Source organism: Rana temporaria, chromosome 5, assembly GCF_905171775.1.
Source record: "Rana temporaria chromosome 5, aRanTem1.1, whole genome shotgun sequence".
Taxonomy (NCBI): domain Eukaryota; kingdom Metazoa; phylum Chordata; class Amphibia; order Anura; family Ranidae; genus Rana; species Rana temporaria.
The window spans coordinates 84487813-84511100 of NC_053493.1; the positions used below are offsets into that span (position 1 = coordinate 84487813).

General features: G+C 42.4%; 1 protein-coding gene across 1 annotated transcript in view; it reads right to left on the reverse strand.

Moving 5' to 3' along the window:
• Nucleotides 1-23288, reverse strand: part of VILL (villin like) — a 119069-nt gene that overhangs the window by 87871 nt on the left and 7910 nt on the right. The window lies entirely within an intron of this gene.

The window sequence follows — 23288 nt, forward strand, 5'->3', positions numbered from 1 at the left end:
GGTGTTCACTGTCCAAATTCACTGCGAACTGATCTGGGGGTGTCATTAACTTTCTACTGACACTTGCAGAGGTTTGCATAGGGCAGTGTGAACTGCCTGCGAGTTCTATGCGATACGGGAACCGACACTGGAATCCCGCTGGTTTGAATTGGCACATAGTGAGCCTTTTTCAACCAGGGTGCCATGAGGCTTCTTTAGGGGTGCCTTGGCAAAATGCCTGAAAATGGCCCCAAAATTGTACACAAGCCAACAGATGGATGAAGACTGCCCTTTAGTTACACAAAGCCACTTGTTTTCATTGTGCACCATTATGACCTTCTAGCCACCAGTGTCCAAACAACCAATGACCCTCCCCTGTCCCTCTCTGTCAGCGCTGGGGTCACATTAGCTGAGTGATGGAGAAATACTGAGGAAGAAGAAAAACATTGGGATACTAGTTAGTACCAGTTTGCAAAAGTGTATTGGATTTGGAAGAATAAATCATCTCTAAGAGCCGGTTCACACAGGGGCGACACGACTTTGCAAGGCAACCTGAACAAGACCTGAACGCGCACCACAGCGCGACTTGGGGCGACTTACAAGGGGACTTCAAGTCGCCTCCAGGACAGGAGGTTTTCCAGTAGCCAATCAAACAACCGTCAGCTCTGTGGGAGGGAGGGGAGAGGGAGGGGTTTGCCAAGAAAACTATTTTTATTTCCTGGAAAGTTGCTTCAGTTAAGACAGGGGATCCAACTTGTAGGCAACTTCCATTGAAATCAATGGATACAAGTCGCATAGAAGATGGATTGAAGTAGTACAGGAACCTTTTCTGAAGTCGGAGCGACTTTAGTAGTGTACAATAAGACGGCTCCCATTCACTTCCATTGATTTTCTCAACCGTGCGACTTGAAGTCGGATCCCAGGTCACCCCTGTGTGAACCGGCTCTTACACTGGGTGTCCTATGTGTGTGAATGTTGATGTATTATGTAAAACTATTAGAATCGTTTCTTACTTTTTAGAATGGGGTGCCTCGAGATTGTCTATAATTTTAAAGGGTGCCTTGACTGAAAAAAAGGTTAACAATTCTCAAAGTCGATATAAGAACTGTCAGCACCCCTAAACACTATTACATGATATAGACATTTTGTCTTTAATTGTACCCTGCAGAAATTTCTGTACCTAGGGTTAAAAATTAACAGACAAGTTGATATTTGTAGTTAGAGTATTGTATTTAGGGGACTGTGTGGCAGAGGGAGTGTTTGAACTGTGCTGTGTGCAATTGGCAAGCGTGTGTTTCCACTGAGTGCATAAAGGTTTTAGAAGCATTGCTTTTCTTCTAGACAGTGTATGCCAAAGCAAACACAATTACTGTATTTATTGGCGAATAACACTTACTTTTTTACCCTAAAAATAGAGGCTAAACTGTAGATGTTTTGAATTTTGGTCTTTGCTTGAAACTTTCATCTCTATGGATGTGAACTGGTAACATGACTTTCTAAAGATAATGACAGATATAACTTTGAGATGTTGATAGATTATATGGTAGTACTAGTATATTGTAATGCATGACACATTCCTTTCCACATCCTGTACAACATGATGGATTCCCTCACCAACTCACCTTTTCCTGCTTTTATTTTGCATAGGTGATACTTTCAGCAGCCTACCAAACTCACATGGCTGAAGTCTTATGCCCCGTACACACCATCACTTTATGTGATGAAAAAAAACGACATTTTCTGTGAAGTAAAAAATGACATTTTTGAAACTTCAATTTTCAAAGACGAAGTTGCCTACACACCATCGTTTTCTCACAATGCTCTAGCAAAGCGAGGTTACGTTCTCACCACTTTTTCCATTGAAGCTCGCTTCATAAGTAGCTTCTGGGCATGCGCGGGTGAAAAAACGTCGTTTTAAACGATGTTTTTTACTACACACGGTCAATTTCTGTGAAGTAAAAGTTGACGTTTTGAAAAACGACACATAAAATTGAAGCATGCTTCAATTTTTTTTGGTCGTTTTTTAGAAGACATAAAACGACGTTTTCCCCCACACACGGTCAATTAAAGTGACGTTTTTAAAAACGTCATTTTTTTTCATCACATAAAGGGATGGTGTGTACGCGGCATAAGGCATTTCTGACATTTTTGGGGAAAAACTTAAAATTCCTTTATTCCAAGACCAGACAGAATATTACAAAACACTCATGCCCATGCTTGTTTAAAAATTTGCTGCTAGAAGTATGTACAGAGCTTGTGGTTGTTTCACACACCCTCTGTTTGCTGTTGTGAACCTTTCATTTTTGGTGAGATACTTGCTAGGGATACATACATGTTTACAAAGATGCTGGAAATGCAGTCTTACACCCGGGTCACACTGAAATCGTGCTACTTCACTTGAAGTAGCACAATTTAAAAGTAGCATTTCATTGCTAATACAGGTGCCAGTTGGAAGACATCTGTAGAACTTCATGCACAGTTGTCTATGCAAGTCACACCTGAGCTGGAGCCAGAGGCGGAGACATGCAGGGACACACGCAGACCACAAAATTTGGAGCAGTCCAATATGTGAATGGTCTGTACTAGGGTTGTCCCGATACTAGTATCGGTATCGGGACCGATACTGAGCATTTGCGCGAGTACTTGTACTCGCGCAAATGCTCCCGATGCCTGACCCAATACTTTTTTTTCCCACGAGAGCTGGTGGAGAGGGGGTGGAGTGCGGGTGGAGAGGGGGCGGAGAGCGGAGCAGAGCAGTCCTCGTATGGAGGAGAGGAGAGCTGCTGCCGCTGCCGCCTAGTCCCCTAAGACAAAGCCAAGTCCCCCCCCCGCCGCTGCCGACATCTAGTTAATTTGCACTTGGGGAACACAACAGCTTTCATTTGAATAGCTGTGTGTTCCCTGCTGCGCCTCATGTATAGACACTCCCCCTTGCCCAGAAACTTTGATAGACAGATCACCCGTCCAATCAGGATTGGACGGGTGATCTGTCTATCAAAGTGCCCGGGCAAGTGGGAGTGTCTATACATGACGAGGCGCAGCGGGGAACACACAGCTATTCAAATGAAAGCTGTTATGTTCCCCCAGTGCTGATCAACTAGATGTCGGCATCGGTGGGGGGGGGGACTTGGCTTTCTCTTAGGGGACACAAGGCTGCATTAGGGACATGGCTGCATCTAGGGACATGGCTGCATCTAGGGACATGGCTGAATTTAGGGACATGGCTGAATTTAGGGACATGGCTGAATTTAGGGACAAGGCTGAATTTAGGGACAAGGCTGCATCTAGGGACAAGGCTGCATTTAGGGACAAGGCTGCATTTGGGGGGACAAGGCTGCATTTAAAAAAAGTATCGGTAATCGGTATCGGCGAGTACATGAAAAAAAGTATCGGTACTTGTACTCGGTCCTAAAAAAGTGGTATCGGGACAACCCTAGTCTGTACTATGGACTCTGCCCCTGGAGTTGTCATTAATATATACAGCTTAATTCCATCTGGTTCTTGTCTGTCTTCTGTGGCCACCTGAAGCTCTGCAGTGGATATAGCACTTCATAGTTATTGAATAAACATGTGACTACAACTCTAAGTGAAATTTCAGAAACCTGGGAAGGCTGAGAACCCATGCGGTTAGCATCCCCTGAGAAATCCCAATAAAAGGACGAAACATGTCAGGACCAAGCCTATTCCGCTTTAAACAAATATGGACCATAAGATATGGGTTATAAACATATGTTTTTATAAACATGACTTTTTAGACTTATGTTAATATATATTGGAATATGTCTTTCTTGTACTCTATTTTGTCTTTTTGTATTTAAACTATTTGAATTAATGACCTCAGTAAAGCAGCGAGTTTATTCCTGGTGTGCTGGCTATTTCTTGACAGGCAATAAAACCTGACAGGGGTTCTACCCCTTCTACATTCTGCCCCAAACTAAAAAAAGTTCTAGCTTTACATATACTTTAACAAATACATAAAAGAATGAAAAAATAAGCATTACATTGCATGAAAATAAATGAATTCTTCTTAAATGAGTATCTGTCCAACATACACTGACTTGTAATTAACAATCTGAGCCCTCTAATTAGCAAACAGTACAAAATCATCTAGGGATCAGAGGAAGTTGCTCATGCTTGTTAAACCACTTCTTCACCTAATGCCGCGTACACACGATCGATCAAACCGATGAGAACGGTCTGATGGACCATTTTGATCGGACCAAACCGATCGTGTGTGGGCCCCATCGGTTATTTATCCATAGGTTAAAAAAAAGCAATCTTGTTTTAAATTTAACCGATGGATACCTAACCGATAGAACAAAACCGATCGTCTGTAGGCACGTCCATCGGTTAAAAATCCAGGCATGCTCAGAATCAAGTCGACGCATGCTTGGAAGCATTGAACTTCGTTTTTTTCAGCACGTCGTTGTGTTTTACGTCACCGCGTTCTGACACGATCGGTTATTTAACCGATGGTGTGTAGGCACGACGGATGTAGGCACGATGAAAACGGTCCATCAGACCGTTCTCATCGGTTTGACCGATCGTGTGTACGCGGCATAATTCAGTGTTGGTCACAATTATATTGATTGCAACAAAGTGTAACTTTACAGGGCTGAGAAACAAAATTTACTTTGAATAGTTAAATACATTTTGAGAATTTTATAAGAAATCACTGCATAGTCCTGTCTGCTGCCATTTGTACTTTACACATGGATTCCACTCATTTCCCATTTGTGTTGAGAGGGAGGTCTTACTATTATGGTCACTATTTGTTTTTTGGTGATGTAATACAAGAAGAACTGTTGAGAACAGCAGTGAGCCCCAACCACATGACTTGGATATTGTATTTCTGGGGTGTTCTGTACACCAACAGTGTTACCAACTCACCCAAGCTCTGAAGTTAGCTGAAGATGAGCTTTTAAAGAGGAAGTAAACCCTCTCTTAAAAAAAAACAAAAAAAAACAAAGGCATACTAGCTCATTATGAATTACTTATCTGAGAATGAAGCCCCGCAGTGGTCCTCGGACACCACCTCCGTCGCCGCCATGATACCCAAAGTGACTTCCGGGTATTGCTGCTGTGGCGCTGTGACTGGCCGGAGCAGCGATGACGTCACGTGCGCAGGAGCCGCCACTAACGGCATGATGGCGTTAATAGCGGCATGCTCATTGCGCCTGCGCACCGCTGTCTACGGTGCATGCGCCGTAGACATCGGTGCTGTCTTTCTTGGAAATATCTCCTTAACCGTATGGTTAAGGAGATATTTCTTGGACCTACAGGTAAGCCTTAATCTAGGCTTACCTTTAGGTCAAAGTGGTCTGCAAGGGTTTACAACCACTTTAAAGTTAATGTCCAGTTAAAATTTATTTTTTAGATTTGGATAGAGTGGAGAGGGATCAGATTTTTTTTATTTTTTAATGTCTGTGTCCCTGTTAGGGAGATTCACCCTCTTTATCTGTCTTGCTTACTGTTTTAACCCCTTAAGGACCGGAAGGATTTGACCCCTTAATGACCAGGCCATTTTTTGCGATACATCACTGCGTCAATTTAACTGACAATTGCGCGGTCATGCAACATTGTACACAAACAAAATTTATGTTCTTTTTTCCCCCCCACAAATAGAGCTTTCTTTTAGTGGTATTTGATCACCTCTGCAGTTTTAATTTTTTGCGCAGATTTTGAAAAAAAACCTGTATTTTTTACTTTTTGCTATAATTAATATCCAAAAAACTAATTAAAAAAACTAATTTCTTCATCAGTTTAGGCCAATATGTATTCTTCTACAGATTGTTGGTAAAAATTGCAATAAACGTATATTGATTGGCTTGCACAAAAGTTATAACGTCTACAAAATAGGGAATAGATTTATGTCATTTTCATTGTTTATTTATTTTCTACTAGTAATGGCGGCGATCTCTGTTTTTTTGCAACATTTTTTGGGACCATTGACATTTATACAGCGATCAAAGCTAAAAATAGCCACTGATTACTTTTTAAATGTCACTGGCAGGGAAGGAGTTAACACTAGGGGGCGATCAAGGTGTTAAGTGTTTCCTATGGAGGTGTTTCTAACTGTGGGGGCAGTGTACTGAATAGAGGAGGAGAGAGATAGCTGTTCCTGATCACTAGGATCTCTCTCTACTCCCCTGTCAGAACGGGAATCTGTCGGTTTACATTGACAGATCACCATTCTGGCTCTCTGAGGTGCGATTGCGGGTCGGCTCAGGCATTTTTAAAGCAGCCGACGTACACCTACAGCGATTTGCGCAGCCGTGCCAACCTGCCGCAGTATAATGACGGCGGCTGGTTGGCAAGCGGTTAATCGAAAGTGAAGGTACAAGAATATCCCAAATTTGAACACAGCTTTACCCTTTTTACTTAGCTCCTTGAACATGGCCTTTGCAAAGTGTATATCTGTATGGACTTCCTAAATAAACAGTCACTTCTCATTTTGTAAATCTACCCCTTAATGCTAGCAATATCACAAAGATCCAGATATCATATACAAAAGGAGCACAGTCTGGTGCAAGTAGAATTAGAGGAACCTAAGTCCATATGTGTACTATCCTTACAAAGGAGTGGGAACTGGGAACCATGTTTGCTGTGACTCCTACGTGTTTTTGCGTATAACATAATCCCTAACTAGCATCAATTATTAAAGTATTTTCCCTTTCATATTTTCCAAATTGTCCCAATAAAAGGTATCCAACGTAAACACAATTCAACACAACAGAGCTTCTATAACTGCAAGTACAGGGGATTTAAAAGAAAGCTCAGGAGTTAAATTTTTCTGAAGGCGAGTAAAGAGTTAATACGATAAAATCTCTATCCCTTGTTTTGTGCATTGGCAAGAGGTCAGCTGTGTACGTGGCTGTATATATTGTATTGTTTGTTGCCTGGCAGGTGGCCCGCTCTTTCCTCACAAAGACAAAATTCAGCATTGGTTCAGGTGTTGTGGATTGATACTATAAAGCAAGAGCTGTTTGTATTCTTTCACAATCCAATTATATCCAATCTAAATGTCACAATACCAGTAAAGAGCAATAGTATTTACAGCATTCTTTTTTTAATATCTAAAAAATTACTGTACGATTTCCAGGCTGCACACCTGTCAGCACAACCTGTTGTATCCAAGGCTCAGGCTACAAGCAGACTATATTACTAGACTTAGAAAGGTAGATGGGACCTCAAAAAGTGAAGATTTAATATGTTATAAGGGACGTCTACAAATTTTAATTGTGCCTAAACAGTACACTACAAAATATATATTTTCTCAAAAATGTCTCCTGGAAAATAACAGTGTCCTTCTTGACATGAGGCTATATCTTGGCATTTATGTGCCTTGAGCCCCATAGCCGTGTACCTGTAGTGTTATAACACCTAATAAGGCACTGTGCCTGCTAATCTAAAGAGATTTTACATGAGATTTTGTGATGTCACTACTGTAGTGCTCACTGTCCTCCTTGCTGGAGAGGAAGCTGTACATGAAAACTATCCTTCAGTGGTGGCTGGTGCTAAATATATTGGGATGGGGGGTAGGGCGGCAAACTAACGCCACCCACCGCGCGCGGATGGGAAGGTGGCGATAGCTGCAAGCACAGCAGGAGACGAATGGCAGATGGGAAGGCGGTGTTGGATGGATGAGAAGATGGCGGCAATCCACCGGACCTTACCTTAGGAGGCAGGGGGAAGGAAGAGCCGCGCCGTTGCTTCTCCTCCTGGCTGAACAGGAAGTGTGTCCTGAGACCCAGCAAGGTCTCAGGACCAGCTTCCTGATTGGCTGGGAGGAGAATCAGGATGATAATAGCGAATATTAATTTGATGTTGTCACACAACTGGGTGGGCTCAGGGCACAGTCCTCTTTGTACTGTACTCTTTTTCAAGCTAATTAGAGCTTATTCTGTGCTTCAAAAAAAAAACATTGGGATCCATGTGTCCGGCACCCAGCATGTAGATTAGGGGCCAGGCGCATGGATTAGGGGGGCGGTGCCCCTGTGCCCCGTATGGATGGGCCGATACTGCTATGCTTACTTTTTATTAATTTCTTCTGTGGATCTGTGCTTTCTCCATCTATCTTTCTACTGCTTGGTTATTCCCCCATCAGTCATCAGATCTCCAGTCATTGAGGGGGTAGCTCTGATATGAGGAAGCAAAGCATTGCCTCTTTTAAGATGGCCACCTTCACAGAGAAACACACTGCAGCACAAGGTAAGGTAAATCAATAATGTAGAAAAGTTCAGCTTAAGGCATCCAAATACCAGCCATTTGTTTTCTCTTCTCCTCTTCCACAGTTCACGTCCTCTAAAATTAGCTTACATAGACTTCTAAACTCAATTTGCAAATGTAAAAATTTAAAAGAAAACGTGTTTCTTGTGGTATTTTCTCTTAATAATGTGAGGCCTTGTACACACGACCGTTTTCCTCTACATAATCCATCAAGAAACTTGGTGGTAGAGCTTTTTTGCCGAGGAAAAACGTTGTGTGTATGTTTTTCATAGAGAAAACTGTCGAGGAACTCGACGAGAAAAAAAGAGAACAAGTTCTCTTTTTTTCCTCGTCGGGGAGTCTCAATTTCCTCGTCGGGCTGGTTTTCGACGGGAAACATGTTCGTGTGTATGCTAAGAAACCCGCGCACGCTCAGAATAAAGTATGAGACGGGAGCGCACCTTCGGTAAAAGTAGCGTTTGTAATGGAGATAGCACATTTGTCACGCTGTAACAGATTGAAAAGTGCAAATCGTCTCTTACCAAACTTTTACTTAACACGCAGTAACATGAGATTAGAAAAAGCAGCCCCAAGGGTTGTGCCAGTGGAATCGAACTTCCCCTGGCCGTTGTATGTGTTGTACGTCACCGCGTTTGAGAACGAGGAGATTTGGTCTTGACAGTGTGTACGCAAAGAAAGCTTGTCGAGTTTCTCGACAAGCCTAACAAAGAACTCGTCGAGGAAAACGTTGTGTCTTTTCCGACGAGTTCCTCGTCGTGTGTACGAGGCCTCATGCACAAAACTCATGAAGCTTTTGCAATACTTTTGTTTCTGACAGCGACCTGTAAATCAAATTCAGGTAGTTCTAAGATGCGTCATTTTTACATTGCGTCACATTGAATGCACACAATTCTAAATAAAATATCAACAGTTCGTATCTTACGAAAGTGGAGATAATTAAGACCAACTTTTGAAGGTGTCTTGCGTGTATTCTAAAAAGTGGTGCAGCATATGCCAGATTCAAGTACAAGTTCTAGACAGGTACATGAGAGATTTTTGCTAAATCTGTCTGCTCCAGTCTTTATAAACTCCAAGGAATGTTTCCTGCCGTTGCTCACCTTCTTCTAATAAATGCCAGTTGATGGGCTTGCTCTTACTTTAATTCACTTACTCATGTCATGTGTAATCTATATAGTATTTATATTGGTTCATAAAACCTGTAATCTAATATCACCAAAGATAGCCTTTCAGTTTTCAGATATTCCTGTTTTTCAGGTTTGTCCTGTACATTAACACGTTATTGTACAAAGAAGTGTTTAGCTTCTTGAAAAAAAGAGAAATAATGAAAGATTACTTGAAGTTGAAATAGAACTTTTTTTAAAGTAAACATATACATTTTCAACTAAAACTGTTGACTCAGTCCTTTGTACACAGTGAAAACATTTGCAAAAGCAGCTATGCAAAGAAAAGCTATAATCTACCTCAGAACATTTTGGGGGATTCGCCAAAGTCCTAATTACACTTTTATGGTGGTATGGCGCTTTAGAGTTGAAAATGTGTTTATTGTCAATTTTACATATATCACAGTGAACAACTTAAGAAGTTACAATCTAGTGACAGTCGCAAATAAATATGCGTAATGAGTCCGCCCAATGGCTATCGCCCATAGCTTGACTTGGCGTAGTGTATCTTTGGCGACGTAAGGGCGCGCAATTCCAAACTATGTGATAGGGGCGTGTTTTATGTAAATACGTTGTGACCCGACGTAAACAACGTTTTTTTTTACGGCGCATGCGCCGTTCGTGGGGGTATCCCAGTGCGCATGCTCGAAATTAAACCGGAACAAGCCAATGCTTACGACGGTGACGTCATTTTACGCAAATCCCTATTCGCGAACGACTTACGCAAATTACGTTAAAAATGCAAATTTCGACGCTGGAACGACGGCCATACTTAACATTGAGTTCGCCACCATATAGCAGCTTTAACTATACGCCGTAAAAAGCTGAACGCAAACGACGTAAAAAAAATGCGCTGGCCGCACGTAGGTTCGTGGATCGCCGTAACTAGCTAATTTGCATACTCAACGCGGAATTCGACGGAAACGCCACCTAGCGGCCGGCGGAAAAATGCACCTAAGATCCGATGGCGTACTAAGACGTACGCCTGTCGGATCGATCCCAGATGCAGTCGTAACTTGTTTTGTAGATACAAAACAAAGATACGACGCGGGAACTTTAAAATTGCGCGGCGTATCAGTAGATACGCCGGCGTAATTCTTTTTGTGGATCTTTTGTGGATCGTGTGTGAGCCCCATCGTTTTTTTTTCCATCTGTGAAAAAAAATAGAACATGTTTTAAATTTTTCCTATGGATAAAAAACCGATAGAAAAATCTGTTCGTCTGTGTGGAAGTCCATCGGACAAAAATCCACGCATGCTTAGAATCAAAGCATTGAACATCATTTTTTCCGGCTCGTCGTAGTGTTGTGCGTCACCGCGTTTTGGCACGATCGGATTTTTGACTGATGGTGTGTAGGCAAGACTGATGAAAGTCAGCTTCATCCGATATCCGTCGAAAAAATCCATCGGATCAGATTCCATCAGATATCCGATCGTGTGTACAGGGCTTTAGTTGTGTTTAGGCTTTTCTACTCCAAAACATGTTTTTTCTTCTTATTACTTCTAAAATAATCTGTACATTCAAATCTAGACATGATTTGACACCAGCTATAAAAACAACATCTAGTGGGTGAAGGATTGTATATATGGCACTGTATGATTTATTTATTTTTGGTTGCACTAGATGGTCTTTTTCAACGTGACTATCTATGTAACTATGTAGTGAAAGTCTGAAGGACCTGAAGACACAGCCCAAAACATGCAAGATGCTCTCAATCAACACACAGCCAGGTAGCCATTGGTATGTTGCGTTTATTAAAAGAACTGACACACACCCAGGTGTCCTGCTCTACAGAAAAGAACGCATGATTTCCTTTAACGAAAATACACAAGAACCTGTTTTGCAAAAAAAAATAGCACTATAAGAAGGCCACGGTGAAACTTTGATTTTGCATCTGGCTGTCCTATTACTGAACAAATTGTCTTCTCTGACAGCGGGCTCGTATAATGAGTAAATGTTTCCGAGGAATGTTGGTAAATATTTGAAGTTAAGGTGTGTTTCATAATCTCGATTTCAGTCAAGCTTTGCTTTTTTTACCATGGCAGAGCGTGGGAATATATCCAGTTAAAGGTCTGCCAGCAGGAAGTGATTTCCCTCTACAACGGTCCTCGCCAGGCTTTCATTGTAGGACACTCGTACCTGGGCAGGACTGTCCATATGACACGTTTTGCCATAAATGGTGATGAAAGGATTTTCATTTCCAACAATTGAGGAAGAACAAATACCATTTCCAAAAAAAAATCCCCAGTCCCTCTGATGTCCAGTGTGGTATAAATCTTCCTTATAAGCCTTAGGCCCCTTTCACACGGACGTGTCTGTGTACGGGCTCCGTTTTGCTCAGCAGGGATCGATCCCCGCTGAGCAGACAGATGACAGGTCTGTCTCTGCACAACTCTCCTCTATGGGGGATCGGATGAAGATGGACCGTAGGATCGGAGCAGGTCGGATGTCAGCAGACATGTCACCACTGACATCCGTCGCTCCATAGAGGTGCATAGAGCGTTCGTTCAGGTCCGCCTAAAAAACTGACAGGCGGACCGTGTGAAAGGGGCCTTAAAGTATTTCTAAAGCAATTCACTTCTGGAAGAATGGTCAAACAATCCCATAGACATACTCTTAAACTTTGTGGACAGCCTTCCCAGAAGAGTTAAAGCTGTTATAGCTGCAAAGGGTATGCTAACTCAATATTGAACCCTACGGACTAAGACTGAGATGCCATTAAAGTTTATGTGTGTGTAAAGGCAGGTGTCCCAATATTTTTGGTAATATAGGCCCGAATTCACAAAGCACTTACGCCGACATATCTCGAGAAACGCCACGTAAGTGTAACTATGCGCCGTCGTATCTGTGCGCCGCGCCCAGAAAACTAGATACGCTTGAAAATAGGCTTCCTACAACTGACGTAACTTTCCTACGCCGTCGTATCGTAGGCGCATATTTACGCTGGTCGCATTTGCCGCTCCCATTGATTTTCGATGCACATATGCAAATGAGGGAGATACGCCGATTCATGAACGTACTTGTGCCCGGCGCATCATATACACGGTTTGCGTAAGTCGTACATCCGGCGTAAAGTTATTCCCCATATAGGAGGTGCAAGTCATGCAAAGGTATGGACCAGGGAACACAGCTGTCATATTTTACGTCGTTTACGTAGTACGTGAATATGGCTAGTCGTAGGTTACGTTCACGTCGTAGGCAGTGATTCGACGTATCTTAGGCAGTTGTTTCGACGTGATTCTGAGCATGCGCACTGGGATGCAGCCACGGGACGGCGCATGCGCCGTTCGTTTTAAGTACTTCTATGACGCTTGGCCCATCATGTGCATGGGGTCACGCCTCATTAGCATGGCTCACGCCCACTTTCACCTACGCTGGCTTACGCCAAGGAAACCCAGCGTAGATTTGAGAGCGAGTGTGAGCGAGTGCTTTGTGAATACTGTGCTTGCCTCTCTGCGCTGCGTCGGCGTATCGTATATTCGCTACGCTACGCCGGCATAAATATGCGCCAATGTATGCGAATCCGGGCCATAGTGTATATCTATACAAAAAAATAAAAATGGAGTAGACCTGATGACCGGTTTATTCTGCCATCACTTTTCTATGTTTCATGCTATATATCCAGCTGTGCAGTACTAACAGTTAGTCCCACATTTTGTATTCAAGCCAAACATCTTAGCAAAAGAAAAGTTGTAAATGAATGACTATTATCCATACATGTGAAGATTATTTACTGCCTGGATCTAAGAGCATCTACAGATTTTTAATTATTGCTCCTCAAGTGCCAACTCAAATATGACATTCCTTTCAACTGATTTATGACTACATGGACACCTGACCATCACACCTATATGGGTTTGTTGGACATTTCATTCCAAAACCAGGTGCATAAAATTAAGCATATAGCCAGGCAATCTCCTTTGACAAACATTAGCATACACAATCATTTTAGACAATTGTGCACCATGTGGCAAGAGTCTGGGGTTGGCCCTTCTTGTTTCCAACATGACATGCCCATGTGCTTAAAGGGTCACTAAAGGAATTTTTTTTTTTTGCTAAATAGCTTCCTTTACCTTACTGCAGTCCTGGTTTCATGTCCTCATTGTTCGTTTTTGCTTTCATGTTGCTGTAAATCTCTCTCTGTTCTGGACACTTCCTGGTTGCCTGTTTCCTGATAACCACAGTACTGGGAGATTTCTCACGGTGGTCACTAATCAAGGAGCTGTGTGTAAAACGAAACTGGATTGGTGCTGAGGAGTTTTAGACAAAGTATCACTGCTCTCTATTGGCTGACTGCCCTCTAGTGGCTCTCTGTACATCAGAGCACCAGCAAACAACAGCAAAAACGAAACTACACTGCAGGCACATTATATGATTGTTTTTTTATCTATTTTTAATCATTTTTAAAAGGAATCAGTTAACTATTATGTCTCTATGTCCTGTAAACAGTCATTTCAGCTAAAAAAATGTTTTCCTTTAGTGACCCTTTAAAGACAGATCCATAAAGACATGCTTTGATGAGTGTGGTAAGGAGCAACTTAAGTTGGGGGCACAAAGCACAAAATGTTGCAGACACAACCCAATGTCTAGTTGTAATTTTCCCAGAAGAGTGGAAACCGCTTCAGTCTATTAATGCTTCTAATGCTCCATACACACTGGCTTAAAAAAAGGTTGCTTCTACACGAGTTGTATGTTCTGCCTGCAGAAGCAGACCAATGTTATTCTATGTGTCCATGCACATTAGGATGTTAAAGAGGAAGTAAACCCTCTCTTAAAAAAAAGAAAAAACTAACAAACACTGCAAGACAAAGGCATAATGAGCTAGTATGCATAGCATACTAGCTCATTATGAATTACTTACCTGAGAACAAAGCCCCCGTGCACCTGTGCGCCATTGCACGTGCCGTAAACATCAGTGCTGTCTTTTTTGGAAATATCAAATTTCTTGGACCTAGAGGTAAGCCCTATGCCCTGTACACACGATCGGTCAATCCGATGAGAACGGTCTGATGGATTTTTCCATCAGTTAACCGATGAAGCTGACTGATGGTCAGTCGTGCCATCAAAAAACGATCGTGTCAGAACGCAGTGACGTAAAACACAACGACGTGCTGAAAAAAACGAAGTTTATGCAATGCAAAGTTATTTACAAAATAGGGGGTCGTTTTATGGCATTTTTATTAATATTTTTTTTTACTAGTAATGGCGGCGATCAGCGATTTTTCTTCGGTACTGCGACATTATGGCAGACACTTCGGACACTTTTGACACAATATTTGGGAGCATTAGCATTTTTATAGCGATCCATGCTATAAAAATGCATTGATTACTATAAAAATGCCACTGGCAGGGAAGGGGTTAACACTAGGGGGCGGGGAAGGGGTTAAGTATGTTCCCTGGGTGTGTTCTAACTGTAGGGGGGTGGGACTGACTAGGGGAACAGTCAATTCTCTCCCTGACAGGACCGGGAGCGATCACGGGTGCCCGGCGGTGTAGGGGGGGGGGTGGCCTCGCTGTTCATACATTGTATGAACAGACAGTCAGGCATTTCTCCCCTGACAGGACCGGGAGCTGTGTGTTTACACACACAGCTCCCGGTCCTTGCACTGTAACTAGCAATCGCGGGTGCCCGGCAGAGATCGCGCCTGCCGGGCACGCGCGCAGGAGTCAGGGCCGCTAGGCGAGGTGACTTATAGCTACGTGCTCTCGCCCAGCAGAGCCGACCTGCCGCCGTAAAACTGCGGCGGCTGGTCGGCAAGCAGTTAATCTTTGCCTGTTTTCTAGTTTAAAGTGATTGTAAACGATCACCTTTTAAAACAACATTTAAAATTAAAATTGAAAGACAAAACCCTTGTGTATAGATATAAAAAAAACATTATAAATACCCTTTTCCCTGTTTTTTTTTTTATAAGAGATCACATTCCCTCAGTTCTCAGCTGCATAAGAGCTGGGAGGAGAAGCAACAGCACATTGAACTTTCCAGTGAATGGCTGTGCAGCGGGGGGTGTCAGGACAGGGCTGATCATTGGAGGAGAGCAGACTGAGTTCCGAGCATAGCTAGAGATCTGAGCATGGTGTGTTCTCCTGCTTAGTGTGGTCAGTTTCCAATAGGAAAGCAAGGGGACTAGCAGAAATTTCAGGGATTTCACACAAAGGAAGCAATACAAATAAGACAGGATACTTTTTAATTTAAAGTGGAGTTCCACCCATAAATATAACATTACATCAGTAGTTTTAAAAAAAATGTCATTAGTCCTTTAAGAATTTTTTTTTTTTTTAGATGCCTTTAAAGTGTTGTTGCTAGGCAGAATAGTTAATCTTCCCTCTTCCTGCAGCTAGGTGCTTAAGCTTCACCGCACAGACTCCTGGGAATGTAGTGGGTGTAACTTTCCAGGAGTCTGTGCACTCCCCAGTCTCGAAAAATCATGTGACTTGGACAGTACAGGTGCTGAAACCTGATCTGAAAACTATTACATTGCTTGTGCAGCACTGAGCGTGTGCGAGATCTGCAAGGCTGAAATCCAGGAAGTCATACAGTCTGGCTTCATGATGCCCACACTTAAGATGTCCCCTGTCAATTTCTATTTTATAAAGTGTCTAAATGCTGTAACAACCTAACAAAACGGACCTTAGTTTACAGACTAACTTTACTAGAATACATTAAGCTTGTGTATTACAGGGGTATTTATATTTAAAAAGTGAAATTGTGGCCGGAACTCCTCTTTAAGTACATATACAGCTGACATATATCAGAAATATAAAATGCTGGGGTAACAAACGCTTTAAGCTGGTGCTATGACTACTTCCCCAGATTGCTGTTTCAGGGTGGCTCATTTCTCTTGCGACGTCCTATGAAGCCACCCTTGTGTGCAGGGACTAGAGTTGTGTCTTCTTACACCGTGTGCATCAATTGAAACACACAGCCCCGTAGCCTAGGATGCCAAGGCTCTCCTCTCCTCCTGCCCTCTCCTGTCTTCAGGCTAACTGACTGACACAAGGCTATACTGTCTACTATTAACTCTTTCCTGTGAAGACCAAAGTTCAGGGAACACACTTTGCTAGAACAGAAGCCATCAGCATTTAAAGTTGTAAACTGCAGGAGCTTAGGTAAGAATTAAAAAAAATCGTTTACTGGGGATTATTTATTTTATTGTGCTCAGTGTGTTAAACTAAAAACTGCTTCGGGTTTAATACTACTTTAACATGTAACTCCCTTTAACAGCAGCAACTTGTCAACATTCCATAACCTGCGCCTTTTGGTTACATGTAGTTTGTTGCCACAGTAACTGTAATGAGATCTACAAATATACAGTTTAGGACACAACAGCAGTTTATATTGTGAAAAAAAATCTTACTTATATCATAATTAATTTAATAAATAAAAAAGATTAACCAGATGAAGCTCTAAAATCCACAGCTGTCATTTCTCACTTCAGTGCCCTCTACAGAGGTTTGGCAAGAAAGGGCAAATGGGAAATGTAAACTAATTAAAATTTAAAACAAAAAACAGGACAAATTAGTCTGAAAATGTCAAATATAAAAACATAAAAATATCTTGTTTTTCAGTGCTTGTGTTTGTGGATACATTTGTGCTGGATAGAATAAGCAGCCTGATACCAAAAACGGCTGGTCCAACAAGACACTGGTGTGATGATCTGGCCATTTGGAACCATGCAAGGGGGGCACTTCTGACCTTCACTCACACACATTTCCCTACTTGTTGGAAGATCATAGAAGGATGTGGATCATCTTTCCCACTTCTTAATGAATAAAAGTTATATTTATGAAAGTGTGTACTGTCTCTTTAAAATTGTGAAATACAGGTATAACATGAATTACGGGAAACACAATACATAATGTAAACGCAATCCTCTTATGAGAACATCACACCCCCAATTACAGAGGTCCAAATTGGTCATCTAGTCACGCAAAAAAACAGACAACTTTGCTCTGGTGGCGTGCTGGTTAATGCAAAATTGGACAATCCCAGCATTGTACTCACAAGTAGTAGATGTGATTACACTCTAGTAACAAATAGGTAGATTCACAAAGAGTTAGGCCGGCTTATCAGTAGTTAAGCCGGCCTAACTCAGAATCTACGCCGACGGATGTTTAAGCGTATGCTCAAACAGAGATACGCTTAAACATATCTAAGATACGACGGCTTGCGCCGTCCTATCTTAGATTGCAATTTTTCGGATGGCCACTAGGTGGCGCTTCCATTGCGGCCGGCGTAGAATATGTAAATGAGTTTCTACGTCGATTCACGAACGTACGCCCGGCCGCCGCACCCGCTTTACGCCGTTTTCGTAAGGCCTTAGGCGGCCTAAAGTTATTCAACCTATGAGGTGGAATAACAATGTTAAAGTATGGCCGCCGTTCCCACCGCGAGGTTCGAATTTTTTACGTCTATTGCGTAAGTCGTCCGCGAATCGGGATTTACGTAGTTTACGTCCACGTCGAAATCAATAGGCCCGTACGGCGTACTTAGCCGCAATGCGCACTGGGAAATGTAGGCGCCCGGCGCATGCGCAGTAACAAAAAACTTCAAAAACGTAAGGTCAAGCCTTATTACCATGAAACACGCCCCCCCAACCCATTTGAATTAGGCGCCCTTACGCCCGCTCGTTTTAGGCTACGCCGCCGTAAATTAGCAGGTAAGTAGATTGAGAATCATTACTAGCCTAGCTAATTTACGGCGGCGTAGCCTAAACAGACTACGCTACGCCGCCGTAACTATAAGCCAATGTACCTGAATCTACCTAAATGTGTTTGGCCCACGTAGACTTCTTCAGGGGAAGTCTCCAAAATTCATAAATGGTCGTTACATCTGTGGGCTATAATGACCAATTAGAATATTGCATTCTATAGACATAGGCCGGGATTCACAAAGCTCTTACGCCAACGTATCTCGAGATAAGCTGCGTAAGTGTAAATGTGCGCCGTTGTATCTATGCGCCGTGCCCACAAAACTTAGCCGCAAGGCATTAGGTGTGTTGGTAATTATTATAGTTTGTTTTATCACTCACTAAATTCTTATTAATTATTTATTTAGCGCCCCCACCCCCACCTTTTTCAATGCTTTTCACTGGCTAAAACAAAAATGCCTGAAGCTTAAATACACATGTATAACACTTGAAATACGCTTCAAATACTCTCCTGAAGTCACACAAAACACTGAAATAAAAACACGCCTAAAAATTGTTCTGCTTGGGTGTGAATGCAGCCTTAGGTTACTGTATGCATGCAAACCCCTGTGGAATTTCTGCCAATATGGAAAAACATGCTAGGACATAAATTGATTTGAATAAGTAAATTCATTGCATCAACATTTTATAAACAAATTAGGATAATCATCAGGGTAATACTGATCACGCATAATGTCCCAGAGATTTGTGTTAAACACAAACACACACAACATAATAATCTTAAGCACTGTTATAATTGAGATGATAATGTTTAGCTGTGCCTTCTAATACACACACATAAACAATCTGGGATAGAATTATATTTAGCTTTAGCACATATGAGAAGATCATTTATTAAGGGATGGCCAATCCTGCCATGGTATTATTAAATCTTATATTTCTTGTGGCTACAGATATAGACACACTCACAGCAGACACACCCTGCCTGGGAAGACCTGGAACTTATCAGATTAAAAAATGTATATATAAATACTACAAATTCCTTATTCTGTCTTATCATTATTTGGTCTCATCATTATAGATAAATGGCAATCATATCAATCAAGATCACAAAGCAGTAACTATGAAGTGAACAAATAGCCCCCCCCCCCCCCCCCCCAAATAAAGGAGTTTCCCATGTCTGCAAAAGATAAATATAATTATATATGAGATTTTTATGTGTGGACCACAAATACATCTAATGACCTAAAACAACATTTGATATGATTTTTTTTGTGCTGATAAGCATTGTCATATTCAACATGCTCATCAAGTATCCACTTTACTTTTTAATAGGCAACATTGGTATAAATATGTGATTCACATATGGCATACCTGATGCTGCGTACACACGACCGTTTTTCGCGATGTAAAAAATGATATATTTTTTTTATTTCATTAAAAACGATCGTGTGTGGGCTCCAGAGCATTTTTTGCGATGTTAAAAATGGGCATTAAAAATTTAGAACATGCTCTAAATTTTCGCTTCGTTTTTAACGTTGTAAAAAATGGTCGTGTGGGCTTTAACGACGTGTAAAAAACGCGCATGCTCAGAAGCAAGTTATGAGACGGGAGCGCTCGTTCTGGTAAAACTACCGTTCGTAATGGAGATAGCACATTCATCACACTGTAACAGACTGAAAAGCGTGAATCGTCCCTCACCAAAAAATTTAACTAACACGAAATCAGCAAAAGCAGCCCCAAGGGTGGCGCCATCCGAATGGAACTTCCCCTTTATAGTGCCGTCGCACGTGTTGTACGTCACCGCGCTTTGCTAGAGCATTTTTTTTTTCACGATCGTGTGCAGGCAAGGCCGGCTTAACAATAAATCGGGTTGAAAAAAACGTAGTTTTTTCTAGACCATAAAAAACGGTCGCGTGTACGCGGCATGACACTTTTCAAAGCAACGGAACTCCACCTAGAGACCAAAGATTAGCCAAAAATTGTTTCTACTCAGGTTCCTAATCTTATTGACCCAGCGGTTCATTATTGATAATTGTATTGCTTTAACCATCTACAGTGATCCAGTATGTTTAACTCTTTGATAAGAAAATGTATATTCTGTAATTATCTTAACCATGAGGTGTTCTTTCTCTTGAGGAAAATGCTTTGTTAATGTGATTGTAAACCCTTGTTTACAATTTTATGTTACAGGTAAGCCTATATTAAAGATGAGCTCCACCCTAAAGTGGAACTCCCGCTGATCGGAACCCTCCCCCCCTCCGGTGTCACATTTGACACCTTTCAGGAGGGAGGGGGGTCTAAAGACAGGTATTTGCACCCACTTCCAGCCACACAGTCTCGGGCAGACTGCGGGCATGACGTCACCTCCCCCCCCCACCCGTTGTGTTCTGGGAACACTCAGCTCCCAGTACACAGCGGGAGCCAATCGGCAGGCGTAGCGTGACTCGCGCTTGCGCCGTAGGGAACCGGGCAGTGAAGCCGGAGCGCTTCACTTCCTGGTTCCCTCACCGAGGATGGCGGGGGGCAGCAGAGTGACGAGCGATCGCTCATCCTCTGACGGCACTGGACTCCAGGACAGGTAAGTGTCCTAATATTAAAAGTCAGCAGCTACAGTATTTGTAGCTGCTGGCTTTTAATATTTTTTTTTCAGCGGACATCCGCTTTAAGGCTTACCTGTAGCTAACAAGGATATCTCCTAAACCTGCACGGTTTAGGAGATATCCCTGTATTTGCATGTGTCGACGTCATGTGGCACATGAGCACTTAAGCCAACTGAAGCAATTGCACTATGTGCAGTTGCTTCAGTTGTACTGTGCCGTTCCCGCATGCATGCGTGAGAGTGACATCATCGCCACATCAATCACAGGGCCAGATCTGTGATACCCGGAAGTCACTCAACATGTCTGCAGCCAGAGGGGGAGACGTGGAACGCTTTGGGGGCTTCAATCTGAGGTAAGTAATACATAATCAGCTAGTATGCTGTCGATTGAGTGGACCAGGGAACTCAAGTGCACAAATCTGGCCAATTTTAGATGACTATAGGAAGACCGTGGGTTATTCTACTTGTTGTGTATACAACATTGAAATGTTAATTTTTGGTAAAATGGCTCATTCATTTAAAATTATAACCAGAAGCGACTGACTTGAATTGATTTATCATTGACTAGACTACAGTAAACTGAATTCTGATTGGTTGCAGTGGATGCATTTGTTATACATTACAGCTCTGACCACTACCTGGTATTCTACAATGTAAGTGCCTTTATAGGGTACTCTTCCGTATATATATATATATATATATATATATATATATATATATATATATATATATATATTTATATTGCAGTACTATTCATTGTAGTTTGTTTTGTAACAAGTTAAGGGGTTCTTTGGCCTTCCATTCTTCCCTAGTTAGCTGTTAGCAGAAAATCCTACTAAGGTTAACAACAAAACTACCAGCATTCTCAGCTACTGGACTTTTTCCAACTCATCGTCAAAAACCCACAGAGCTTACCTAGTAAAAAAAAAATATATAAACTGAAGTTCCCGCTAAGTTAGTCACATTAACAATTTTTGATGAGTTGAAACAATAAAGCTAATGTTTAACAAACTTCTGACCTTGATGTATATGGAAGAGAACTGCTATTACATATTAAGGAGGATAACTTATTAACAAACCACCTTATAAGTTTAATGAGGCAACATTTTAAAATAACTGACGTAGGTCTACCTCTGAAAAAACAGATTGACAGCCACACTAGCAACTGTATCAAGAAAGGAGGAGGAGATAAACTGTTTGCTCAAAAATATGACACACTTGCTTTGCAAGGCTGATCTGGGTGTGTACAGTGACGTTTCCTGACCACTTCTAGAAAGACAACAGTGTGCAGTTTACATTACTCTCTGTGTCACCTGTGTGTGAAAAGCAAGGTTTTTAAAGCGGGGGTTCACCCTTAGAGGGCACTTTTTCCCCTTAGATTCCTGCTCGTTTTCTCTAGGGGAATCGGCTATTTGTTTAAAAAAATGTGCAGTACTTACCCGTTTACGAGACGCATCCTCTCCGTCGCTTCCGGGTATGGGCTTCGGGAATGGGCGTTCCTTCTTGATTGACAGTCTTCCGAGAGGCTTCCGACGGTCGCATCCATCGCGTCACGATTTTCCGAAAGAAGCCGAACGTCGGTGCGCAGGCGCAGTATAGAGCCGCACCGACGTTCGGCTTCTTTCGGCTACGAGTGACGCGATGGATGCGACCGTCGGAAGCCTCTCGGAAGAATGTCAATCAAGAAGGAACGCCCGCTCCCGAAGACCCATACCCGGAAGCGACGGAAGAAGATGCAGCTCGAAAACGGGTAAGTACTGCTCATATTTTAATACAAATAGCCGATTCCCCTAGACCGAACGAGCAGGAATCTAAGGGGAGAAAAAAAAAAATTTAACAAATGGGTGAACTCCCGCTTTAAAGTGTATATCAAGAAAAAAATACAAAAAAATTGCAACATAGTGCTACATGCTTGCACATTTCCCATGTTTTATCCCTTTAAAGACCCTGCAAGTGCAGAAAAATACCTGTTGATCTGCCAAAAATGCACTTTGGGCCAGATTCACGTAGAAGTGCGGCGGCGTAACGTATCGTAGATACATTACACCGCCGCAAGTTTTCCGCGCAAGTGCCTGATTCACCATGCACCGGCGGCCTCCGGCGTAAGCCCGCGTAATTCAAAGGGGCGTGTGCCATTTAAATTAGGCACGCTCCCGCGCCGGACCTACTGCGCATGCTCCCTTTTGAATTTCCCGCCGTGCTTTGCGCGAAGTGACGTCATTTTTTCGAACGGCGACGTGCGTAGCGTACTTCCGTATTCCCGGACGTCTTACGCAAGAAGGAAACATTTTTAAATTTCGATGCGGGAACGACGGCCATACTTTATACAGCACATACGTGTGCTGTGTAAAGTTAGGGCACCTAAAACGGCGACTAACTTTGCGACGGGAAACTAGACTAGCAGCGACGTAGCGAACGCGAAAAAACGTTGTGGATCGCCGTAACTACTAATTTGCATACCCGACTCTGGTTTACGACGCAAACTCCCCCCAGCGGCGGCCGCGGTATTGCATCCTAAGATCCGACAGTGTAAAACAATTAAACCTGTCGGATCAAAGGGATATCTATGCGTAACTGATTCTATGAATCAGTCGCATAGATACTCTGAGAGATACGACAGAGTATCTGAGATACTCCGTCGTATCTCGGCTGTGAATCTGGCCCTTAGTT